This window comes from Gossypium hirsutum, chromosome A04 (genome assembly GCF_007990345.1).
Source record: "Gossypium hirsutum isolate 1008001.06 chromosome A04, Gossypium_hirsutum_v2.1, whole genome shotgun sequence".
Lineage (NCBI taxonomy): Eukaryota > Viridiplantae > Streptophyta > Magnoliopsida > Malvales > Malvaceae > Gossypium > Gossypium hirsutum.
Window position 1 is genome coordinate 73904246 of NC_053427.1, and position 12947 is coordinate 73917192.

General features: G+C 36.9%; 2 non-coding genes across 2 annotated transcripts; both read right to left on the reverse strand.

Moving 5' to 3' along the window:
* Positions 1-2560: 2560 nt before the first annotated feature.
* On the reverse strand, positions 2561-2666 carry LOC121228398 (small nucleolar RNA R71). The gene has a single exon (XR_005925974.1). It is a non-coding gene; the product is annotated as a small nucleolar RNA R71 (small nucleolar RNA).
* Positions 2667-6026: 3360 nt separating this feature from the next.
* Positions 6027-6133, reverse strand: LOC121228566 (small nucleolar RNA R71). The gene has a single exon (XR_005926142.1). It is a non-coding gene; the product is annotated as a small nucleolar RNA R71 (small nucleolar RNA).
* Between the last annotated feature and the right edge of the window lie 6814 nt (positions 6134-12947).

A 12947-nucleotide genomic window follows, 5' to 3' on the forward strand; every position in this document is an offset into this window, starting at 1 on the left:
ATGGTCATAAGTGGCAAGAATTGTTGAAGTTTAATTCGGTTTAATAAGATTATAAATATAGTTCATGGATTAGTATAATAGATTAGTGAGCCTTGAGAGAAGAAAGAAAAAAATTGTTGTGAGTGAAGAGAAAAAGAAAAGTAGCAGCAACTAGTATAGAGAGAAAAAAAAGATATTTGTATTGTGTGTTATTTGTGTGTAATAAAAATTAGTATTTGAGCTATTAATTTTTCATTATGTTTCAAACATAAACATTTTCTTCTATTGCAATCTGTTATAGTAAGACAACCCCGAAAGCAATCACCAAAACCTGACTCCGATTTGACACCAATTACAGGCTAAGTCTAGTGTGAAAAGCAGAGGCATGGGAGGGTGGATGGAGGAAAAAATGGGTTAAAAAAGAAGATGATGATGATTATGATTATGAATTGTGGTGAGTTTAGAAAATAGTCAGAAAAATATGATGTGACGTCCTAGTTAGACGCAGTTATAGAGTTAATAGTGAGTGATAAGTCGTAACTTATACATATTTTTATCCCATAATTAGCACATTTTTGGATGAATTATCATTAGATTTGTGGAATTTTATGCTCCTAATCCTTTAATGTCATGTTTTATACTTAAGTGAGCATAGGAGAGTAAAAAGAGCGAGAAACGGGCCAAAAATGGAGAAAATGGGTCAACGTGGGAAATCAACATGGCTTGGACTTCCTCATACGGGTAGACCACACGCCCGTGTCTATTTAGCAAACTTTAACAAGGCCTAAACCACCCCACACGGGCGTGGCACACGGCCGTGTCCCTATCGAGCCCAAGTCTAGTTCTACTAGGAAAAGGCCACTTTTAAGGGTTTTGAAGCATCCCAAAGCCTATATAAACACCCGATGAGGCACCTAGAGAAACACACGGAGTGGGAGGCAAGGAATTACTCGAAGAAAGCCGATTGATCCATCTCAGAAGCCAGATTCTTCTTCAAGACTGAAGATCTCCCTTCAATTTCCTTCAGGGGTTTTTAGGTTTCTTTATGTTTTGTTATTATTATTCTTCTGAGATGTTTTCTTTTACACATATGAACTAAATCCCCTAAATACCTAAGGAGGATGAAACCTAAGACGGATCTTGTTACTATTTTCTGAATTATATGATAAATACTTGATTTTTTCTTAATTATGTATTCTTAATTCTTAGTTTAATATTCCAGGATATTGATTCAAGTATTGATGTGCTTATTCAGAGGAGAAAAAGTCCCTGTCTAAGAGTAGATCTAGCATAATTAAGCGGAGTTGATTGCACCCCTAGACATAGGGCGACATAAATCTGCCGGATTAGGGTCAAACCTAATAAGGGCATTCATAGATCGAGTTAATGCAACACTAGGGGTTTTAATCAGAAAGAGATTTCAATTAATCAACCTAGGGTTAGACGTTGTTAGTCTCGAGAGAGATAATAATATAAATTAGGGATTTCTACGGATCGGGTCAAGTGAATAAATCGTCTAGTTCAGAATCAAATAACAAGTGAAGTCTAGGTGGATTCTTCCTTGGATATTGTCTAAATCAATTAGTTTTTCCCAAAAGTATTTCCCCAATTTACTTCCTGTGCATTCTTAGTTTAGTTAATTAGTTTAGATAAAGCAAATCCCTTTATTTTTAGGCTAGATAATAAAAAAAGGGTTAATACTAGTACTTTTAGTTCCTGTGGGTTCGACATTCCGATCTTGCTATAAGCTATGCTACTGTTCTATAGGTGTGCTTGCCTTTATCATGATAATAGTTAGTTTTCAAGTACGATCAATCCTAAATACAAAACTTATCAAGCACATCAAGTTTTTGGCGCCGTTGCTGGGGAACTAAAATATTAAGAACGCTTAATTTTTATTACTTTAGTCATTTATTTTTATTGCAATCTAAATTTATTTTTGCTTAAATTATTAAAATTTTCTTCTTCTTTTTTTGCTTCTGTGAGGTTTTTATAGTTTATGACTAGAAGAAACCCGTCAGGACCTCTACTTTTTGATAGTGAGATCGAAAGCCCAACTCACAGAAACTGAAGAAAAATAAGACGAAGCCTACGATACATAAAGGAAGGGCAAGAGGACGATTTTCAATCCACAACCGAGGAGATGGCTGATAATCATAATAATCAATTACCTCCTGTGGCTATTGCAGACCCAGTAAATTAGAATCCTGCTCCTCGTACTATGTATGATTATGCTAAACCTAGTTTAACAGGAGCTGAATCGAGTATAGTTAAAACTGTTATTGCTGCAAATTATTTTAAACTGAAACCTAACACGATTCAAATGATACAACAGTTTGTTCAGTTTGATGGTTTGCAAGATGAGGATCCAAACACTCATTTAGCAAACTTTCTGGAATTCTGCGACACCTTTAAGATCAATGGCGTTTCTGACCATGCCATTCGCCTTCGGTTGTTTCCCTTTTTATTAAGAAATAAGGCTAAACAGTGGTTAAACTCATTACCACGAGGGTCAATCACTACTTGGGAACAAATGACCGAAAATTTTTTGCTTAAATACTTTTCGCCGACTAAAACGGCTAAATTAAGGAATGATATTTCTTCTTTGTGCAGATGGATTTAGAAACACTCTATGATGCATGGGAGAGATACAAGGATCTATTGAGAAGGTGCCCTCACCATGGGTTACCACTTTGGCTACAGGTTCAAACTTTTCACAATGGTCTGAATCCTTCGACCAGACAGATGATTGACACAGCTGCTGGTGGGACTATCAATAATAAAACACCTGAAGAGACTTATGAATTTATAGAAGAGATGTCACTGAATAATTATCAGTGGCATGTCATGAGGACAAAGCCGACGAAAGCGGCCGACATTTTTAACGTCGATTCGGTCACTATGCTCTCTAATCAGGTAGAACTTTTGAATAGAAAAATTGATAGTTTACTTGGTTCTTCGCAGGTTCATCCAGTAATGCAGTGCGATACAAATGGAGGTGGAACGAGCAATTCAGAATACCCACCCTATGGCCACAACATAGAAAACGAGCAATTGAATTATATGCGTAATAATCATTGACCTCAAAATAATCCTTATAGTAACACTTACAATGCTGGTTGGAGGAACCATCCAAATTTCTCATGGGGAGGCCAAGGAAATCAGAGACCACCACCCCCTCCAGCTTCCAACAACAACCTTACCAGCAAGAGAAAATGCCAAACCTTAAGGAGATGATGACAAATTTTATTTTAGTAGCGAAAACCCATTTTCAGAACACTGAAACTACACTTAAAAATAAGCAAGCATCGATCCAAGGGCTCGAGAATCAAATTGGATAGCTGGCTAAGATGATTTCAGAAAGACAACCAGGAAGTCTACCTAGTAACACCGAACCCAATCCAAAAGAGCATGTGAAAGCAGTTACACTTAAGAGTGGGAAAGTGTTAGCTAAATCTGAAAAGAAGACACCACAAGAAGCTGACAGAACTGAATGAGAGGAAGGGAAACCCGAAAACAATGATAATCCAATGTCAAAGGAATATAAACCACCAATCCCATATCCAGAAAAGTTGAAGAAAGACCGCATGGATGTACAATTCGGTAAATTTCTTAAACTTTTTAAACAACTGCATATTAACTTACCTTTTGTTGAAGCTATATCGCAGATGCATACATATGAAAAATTTTTAGAGGAGCTTCTAACAAATAAAAGGAAGTTTGAAGACTTATCTACAGTGGAACTTAATAAGGAGTGCTCGGCCATACTCCAAAATAAAGTGCCAACCAAACTGAAAGATCCAAAAAGTTTTACTATTCCCTGCTTAATTGGTAGTTTGAATATTGATAAGGCGCTAGCTGATTTAGGCGCTAGCAATAATTTGATGCCATATAAAATGTTTAAACAACTTGGTCTTGGTGAACCTAAACCCACTAGGATGAATATTCAACTAGCTGATAGATCTATTAAATATCCTAGGGGTATTATAGAGGACGTACTTATAAAAGTAGATAAATTTATATTCCCTGTTAATTTCGTTATGCTTGACATTGATAAACTGTAAATTATACATATTTTTACCCCATGTTTAATGTTTTTTATGGATGATTTCTCATTAGAATTGGTGAATTCGATGCTCTTAATGCTTTAATTTCATGTTGTACACTTAGGAGAGCATAGGAGAGCGAAAGGAACGAGAAACGGGCCAAAAATAGAGAAAATGAGCCAAAGTACGATCTTAACACGGCCTGGACTTCTTCACACGGGCAGCCCACATTTCACACGATTCAATTTTGCAGAATTGAAGCACGATTCACACGGGTAGACCACACGGCCGTGTCAATTTTGCAGAATTGAAGCACGATTCACACGGGTAGACCACACGGCCGTGTCAATTTGGCAGGCTCGAACACGGCCTGAAGTAATCGCACACGGGCATGTCCCTACCGAGCCCAAGTTGAGTCCAATTCGAAAAAGGCCACTTTTGAGGGCTCATAGGCATTCCAAAGCCTATAAATACACCCTAGAGGAGGAAGAAAAGAGAGACAGAGAATGGGGAGTAATGAATTACTCCAAGGAAGCCGATTGATCCATCTCGGAAGCCGGATTCATCATCAAAACTGAAGATCCCTCCTCAATTTCCGTTCAGGAGTTTTGGGTTTTCTTTATGTTTTGTATTCTTTATTCTTCTGAGATGTTTTCTTATTTAGTCATGAACTAAAACCCCTAAATACCTAAGGGGAATGAAACCTAAGACGAATCTTGTTATTATTTTCTGAATCATATGATAAATATTTAACTTGTTCTTAATTCTTGTTTTGATATCCCAGGATACTGATTCAAGACATGCTCTTATTCAGAGGAGGAATAGACCCTGTCTAAGAGTACTTTTGTCATAATTAAGCGGAGTTGATTGCGCATCTAGACATAGGATGACAAAATTTTGCCGGATTAGGGTGAAATCTAATAAGGGGATTCATAGATCGAGTGAATGCAACCCTAGAGTGTTAATTAGAGAAAAGTCTCGGTTATTCAATCTAGGGATAAGACGTTATTAGTCTTGAATAGGGATAATAACATAACTTAGGGATCTTTACGAAACAAGTTGAATGAATAAATCGTCCGATTCGGAGCCAGAATAACAAGTCTAGATGGAATTTTCCTTAGGTATTGTCTTAAGTCAATCAATTTTTCCCAGAAGCAATTCCCCAATTCTTTTCTCTATGCATTATTAGTTTAGATAATTAGTTAATTAAAACAAAACCTCTTTATTCTTAGGCTAGATAATAAAAAAGACAGTCATTACTAGTACTTTTAGTTCCTTTGGGTTCGACAAGCCAGTCTTGCTAAAACTATACTACTGTTTGATAGGTACACTTGCCTACATCGCGATAATAGTTAATTCAAGAACGAGTAATTATAAATATTTAAAACCTATCACAAAATCACGTTCTCTTGGTAGGTTTTTATAGTTTATGACTAGAAGAAACCAGTCGGGACCATTACTTTTTGACGAAGAAATCAATCATACAGTTCGCAGAAATCAAAGAGAAATAAGGCGCAGCTTAAGATATACAGAGAACGAGTAAGAAGACGATACTCAACCCCCAATCAAAGAGATGGCTGAAAACCAAGGCAATCAGCTACCTCCTGCAATTGCGGCTAATCAAAATCCTATTCCACGTACTATGTATGATTATGCTAAACCTTCTTTAACAATAACTGAATCTAGCATAGTTAGACCTGCTGTAACTGCAAATACTTTTGAATTAAAACCTAACACTATTCAAATGATACAGTAATTTGTTCAGTTTGATGGTTTGCAGGATGAGGATCCCAACGCTCATTTAGCCAACTTCTTAGAACTATGCGATACATTTAAAATTAATGGTGTTTCTGATGATGTCATTTGTCTTCGATTATTCCCTTTTTCATCTAAGAACAAAGCTAAACAGTGGTTGAACTCGTTACCACGAGGGTCAATTACTACTTGGGAACAAATGACTGAATTTTTTTACTAAAATACTTTCCACCGGCTAAAACGACTAAATTACGTAATAATATCTCTTCTTTTGTGCAGATGGATTTAGAAACACTCTACGATGCATGGGAGAGATACAATGACTTACTGAGAAGGTGCCCTCACCATGGGTTACCACTTTGGCTCCAAGTACAAACATTCCACAATGGTCTGAACCCTTCGACTCGGCAAATGGTTGATGCAGCTGCTGGCGAAACCATCAACAATAAAACACAGGAAGATGCCTATGAGTTTATAGAGGAGATGTCACGGAATAATTATTAGTGGCAAGTCATGAGGATAAAGCCAACGAAAACAGTCGACGTTTATAACATCGATTCGGTCACCCATACTCTCTAACCAGGTAGAACTCTTAAATAAACAGATTGATGGTTTTCTTGGTTCTTCACAGGTTCACCCAGAAATGCAGTGCAAAGCAAGTGGAGGTGGAACAAACAATTCGGAATATCAACCTTCTGCCCACAACATGGATAACGAGCAATTAAATTACATGGGTAATAATCCTCGACCTCAAAACAATCCATATGTAACACTTATAATGCAGGTTGGAGGAACCACCCCAATTTCTTGTGGGGCGGTCAAGGAAATCAAAGACCACAACATCCTCCGGGCTACCAACAACTACCCTACCAATAGAAAAAGAAGCCAACCCTTGAAGAGATGCTCCCAAAATTCATATCAGTGTCAGAAACTCATTTTCAGAACACTGAGACAGCACTTAAAAATCAACAAGCGTCAATCCAAGGGCTCGAAACTCAGATAAGGCAGCTATCCAAACTGATCTCAGAAAGACCACCAGGAAGTTTACTTAGTAACACCAAATCAAGAGAGCATGTCAAAGCAGTTACACTAAAGAGTGGGAAAGTGTTAGCGGAATCTGAAAAGAAGTTGGCACAAGAAGCCGTGGAAAGCGAAAAGAGGAAAGAAAAACCCGAAAATAGTGACAAACCAGTGCTGGAGGAATATAAACCACCAGTTTCATATCCAGCAAAATTAAAAAAAAAAGATCGCATTGATGCACAATTCGGTAAGTTTCTTGAACTTTTTAAGCAATTACATATCAACTTACCTTTTGTTGAAGCCATCTCGCAGATGCCCACCTACGCAAAATTTTTGAAGGAGCTTCTAATAAATAAAAGGAAGTTCGAGGACTTACCTACAGTAGAACTCAACGATGAGTGCTCAGCCATACTCCAAAACAAGCTGCCAACCAAACTGAAAGATCCAGGAAGTTTTACTATCCCTTACTTAATTACTAGTCTAAAAGTTGAAAAAGCACTAGTTGATTTAGGCGCTAGCATTAATTTGATGCCATATAAAATGTTCAAACAACTTGGTCTTGGGGAACCTAAACCTACTAGGATGAGTATTCAATTAGCCGATATATCTGTTAAATATCCTAGGGGTATTATAGAAGACGTACTCGTAAAAGTAGATAAATTTATATTCCCTGTTAATTTTGTTGTACTTGACATGGATGAAGATGTGTAAGTACCCTTAATTTTAGGGCAGCCATTTCTAGCCACTGCTAGAGCTGTAATAGATGTTGGTGACGGTAAATTGGTACTTAGAGTAGGTGACGAGGAGATTATCTTTAAAATTTACGATGCTATGAGATTCTCTAGGGAACAGGATGATTCATGTTACTTTATTGACTCTATTGATCATATTACTCAAGACTCTTTTCAGGAAATTGTACAAGAGGAGACGACGAAACCGTATCCAGCTCAAGGTGAGGAACCTAATGACCATTCATCAAGACAAGTAGAATATGAGGGCATTAAGAAAAATGATAAACTTAAGCAAAAACCCTCTATTGAAGAGCCTCCCAAACTGGAACTTAAACAATTACCAAACCACTTAGAATACGCATTCCTTGGAAATAATTCTACATTACCAGTTATTATTGCTTCTAACTTGCAACCCAAGGAGAAAGAGGAATTAATCGAAGTATTAAAAGAACATAAAAAGGCCATAGCTTGGAAAATTTCTAACATTAAAGGAATCAGCCTTTCTTTTTGCACCCACAAAACTTTGATAGAAGATGAATACAAACCGTGTGTGCAAGCTCAAAGACGTCTGAACCCCAACATGAAGGAAGTTGTAAAAGTCGAGGTAATTAAACTTCTAGATGCTGGAATTATTTATCCTATTTCTAACAGTTCTTGGGTAAGTCCAGTGCAAGTTGTCCCCAAGAAAGAAGGCATGACGGTTGTGACCAACGAGAAGAATGAATTAATCTCAATAAGAACAGTTACAGGATGGTGAGTTTGTATAGACTACAGGAAACTGAATGATGCCACAAGAAAAGATCACTTCCCCTTGCTATTCATTGACCAAATGTTGGAAAGATTATCCGGACACATGTATTACTGCTTTCTAGACGGACTCTCTTGTTACTTACAAATCCCAATAGCTCCTGAAGATCAAGAAAAGACGACATTCACATGTCCATATGGTACGCTCGGTTATCGTAGAATGCCTTTTGGATTATGTAATGCTCCTGCCACTTTTCAGCGTTGTATGATGGTCATATTCGACGAACTCGTGGAAGATATCATGGAAGTATTCATGGATGATTTTTCGGTATCTGGTAACTCTTTCCATCTCTGCCTTAAAATTTTAAAACGAGTCTTAATAAGATGTGAGGAAACAAACCTTATGCCTAACTAGGAGAAATGTCACTTCATGGTTCAAGAAGGTATTGTACTAGGGCATAAAATTTCTCGTAAAAGGATTGAGGTGGATAAATCTAAAATAGAAGCAATAAAAAAATTACCACTTCTAGTTCGGTTAAGGCTATTAGAAGCTTTTTAGGACATGCTGGTTTTTATAGAAGATTTATTAAGGATTTTTCTAAAATAGCTAAGCCTTTTGACTAAATTGCTAGAAAAAGATATACCTTTTAACTTCGATTAGGAATGTTTAGAAGCATTTAATACTTTAAAGGATAAATTAATAAATGCTCCAATCATAATTGCACCTGATTGGAACTTGCCATTTGAACTAATGTGTGATGCGAGTGACTTTGCAGTAGGTGCAGTATTGGGACAGCGAAGAGACAAGCATTTTCAACCTATCTATTATGCCAGTAAAACTTTAACGGCTGCACAAGAAAATTATACTACTACGGAAAAAGAGTTGCTAGCTGTGGTTTTTGCATTTGATAAATTTCGATCATATCTCATACTGTCTAAAGTTGTTGTTTACACTGACCATTCCGCCCTTCGCTACCTTTTAACTAAAACTGATACAAAACCTCGACTCATTCGATGGATTCTCCTATTGCAAGAATTCGACTTGGAGATTCAGGATAAGAAAGGAGCTGAAAATCTCGCGGGTGATCATCTGTCCAGGCTTGAGAAATCCAATATCGGAGAACTAGATGACGTTAAAATAAATGATTCATTCTCTGAAGAACAAATTTTCACTATATCTAACTCCGAGGTATATTGGTTTGCAAACATTGTGAATTTTTTAGCTGCTAACATTATCCCAAAAGGGTTAACACACCAGCAAAAGAAGCGATTCTTTAATGATGTGAAAAACTACTTTTGGGACGACCCATTTCTGTTTCACAGAAGTGCAAATCAAGTCATTAGAAGATGCGTTACAAGATCAGAAACATCAAAAATATTGGAACATTGCCACTTAGGGCCAACCGGAGGACACCATAATGGAACTAAGACCGCACATAAAATGCTTGAATCAGGTTTTTATTAGCCTCCGTTATTCAAAGACACTATCAGGTATGTTACTTCATAAGACAAATGCCAACGGACAGGTAACATATCTAAACGTGATGAAATGCCTCAAAACTATATGCTTTCATGTGAAATATTTGACGTTTGGGGTATCGACTTCATAGGCCCATTCCCCAGTTCATTTGGGAATAAATACATCTTAGTAGCAGTTGACTACATGTCCAAATGGGTAGAAGCCCAAGTTCTACCTACTAATGATGCTAGAGTGGTAGTACGTTTCCTTAAAAAACTCTTATCGAGATTCGGAACACCTAAAGCAATTATCAGTGACAGGGGCACTCATTTTTGCAATACCCAATTTGGAAAAACCCTCAAGAAATACGGAGTTCATCATAAAACAGTCACCCCATACCATCCTCAAACTAATGGACAAGTTAAAGTAGCAAACCAAGAAATTAAATGGATCCTTGAAAAAACAGTAGAATCAAACAGAAAAGACTGGGCAACGAAAGTAGACGATGCCTTATAGGCTTACAGAACTGCTTTTAAGACTCCTATCGGGACATCACCTTACAGACTTGTTTATGGAAAAAGTTGTCACCTACCATTCGAACTAGAGCATAAAGCTTTTTGGGCTATTAAATTTCTAAACCTTGATCCCAAACTTGCAGAAAAAAACAGGTTGATGCAGCTGAACGAGCTTGATGAATGGCGAGCCAATGCATACGAAAATTCACGCCTATACAAAGAAGCGACAAAGTGGGGTCATGATGTTCGTTTAAAGCAACGAAAACAATTTGAAGTTGGAGATTTCATCTTACTATACAACTCAAGACTCAAATTGTTTCCCGGGAAACTAAAATCACGATGGTCAGGACACTTCGTAATTCAATCTGTTCTTCCATATGGCACGATAGAGGTAAGTCACCCATCATACGATACTTTCAAAGTAAATGGAAACCGTCTCAAACTTTATAATGGTGAGAATTTTAAAGTCGATAGAGAGGAGCTACGACTCCACAAACTGCCCTAAATAAACCAACAAGGTAACAGTCGAGCTTAGACTATAAACAAGCGCTTCTCGAGAGGCAACCCGAATACTAACAGTTTTAAATTATTGACATTTCAAGTTTTAGACATTTAGGTCACTAACAGAGAACTTAAAGCACAGGTTCCCAACTCCACATGGCCCAGCACACGGCTGTGCTTAAGCCTGTGTGACCAACACGGATAGAAACACGACCGTACGATATGGCCGTGCAAAAATAGGGTAGAAGATTTCCTCAAACATGGGTTGCAATAAAACGCCACGGCCGTGCAACATGGTCGTGGTCGAATCTACCAAATAAACATAGGCGTGCGGCACACCCATGTCTAGCACCCGTGGACAACACTGTCAAAATGACACGGGCGTACGAAAATCTACACAACCGTGGGGGAAGCGAACCACACCAGACATGGCCGTGCGACACGACCATGTAGCCACACGGCCTATACACACAGGTGTGCGAGAAGGCCGTGTAACGACATCACAATTCGAGACGAATACGGACGGGACACGAATCATACGGGCGTGTGCCACGGCCGTGCCACTTCAAAAATTAGAATAATTATCTTATTTTATTTTCCTTTCATTAAGTTTTTAAGATTCATTTGTTTTCCTTTTAAAAACAGCTTACCTTCAGAGTCAAGCTTGCCATCCAGAATTATCTCTAATACTCGATCTCGCCAATCCAAGAATATCATCCATTCTTAATTCAGGAAGTTTCACTTCTCCCCCTATCTTAATTTTATATACTCTAATACCTATCTTTGTACATTGACGGCAATGTACATCTTAAGTGTGAGGGGAGGCATTCATTTCATTATCAGAAAAATCCCTGAATGACTGCCCTATTCTCTTAAAAAGCTCTCATATCATATTTAGGATAAATTTTAATTGATTTATGATTTTGATTGATATATCTTGAATTAAAACATAGGGATTTATGCATTGATTGTTTAAACTTTAAGACATTAGAGAATCAAGCATGTTAAGTTGATTTTTAAGAATTTAAAATCTTAGGCTGTTTCCCCAAAGTTTAGGTAGTACTTTGAATTGGAATTCACAAGTTTTTAACATCAAAAAGCCATAATTTTTGTGAGAATTTTGAGCCTTTTGAGCATCTTGTAATTCTTTCATGCTCACTTTTATTATTGCTTTGAGTGCGTCAGTATTGAACTGTTATTCTAGAACTTGCTTGATTATGCATGTCGAGACCACACCATTTGATTTGACATATCAAAATGATTAAGGCATTTAGGATTAACCCACTCATGCCATGAAAAGCCTACCTTCACGATTAACCCTTAGTAAATCCATTTGAGCCTAACAAGTCATTCATTGTATTAACCTCAATATTATCCCTTAACCTATTATTGTTGAAATCTCCTAAATTAATTTGATCCTTATTTTTGTCGAGATTTGAGTTGAAGAAATTGCTTAGCTATGTCTTGTTTGTAATAAGTTAGTTTTTGAATATTTAACTTGTTCTTAAAAAAAATAAAAAAATAAAAAGAAAGAAAAACAACCTATGTATACATATCTGTAATTTCATATTCTGAAAGAAGCTCTATTGTACGCAAGTGAAGATTAACTCTTTTTCTAGTTAGGCAATTTTTCAATTCAATCTCGATTCTAACCCTTTCTTTCAGCTTGTGACCACACCCCCTAACCAAGCCTCACTACAACCCTCTAAAGACCTTTTGATTAATGTATCATCTTAAATTATAGTGGTGGAGATTTGATTTTCATGCAAGCCTATGGTAATGACTTTTCATTATTGACTATTGAGTGCTTCATTTACTGTCCTTAAACACCTCGAGTGATTTGAGTGAATCTTTAGTGAGGATGTGAAACTCTGTGATATTCTGAATCAACGGTAATTATTTAAATGATGAGAGACACCTATGTTTGCATGATTAAATACTCAACATAAAATGTTCGAGACTTTGATGTTATTTTAGTTGAATCCTCAATGTATGATTACTTATGGATTAATTTGAGATATTATCAATAGAAATTATAAGTTGAGAAGAATTTATTTTGATTATGAGTTGAGAATTTTGCTTGAGGACAAGCAAATGCTTAACTGTGGGGGTATTTGATAAACTGTAAATTATACATCTTTTTACCCCATGTTTAATGCATTTTATGGATGATTTCTCATTAGAATTGGTGAAT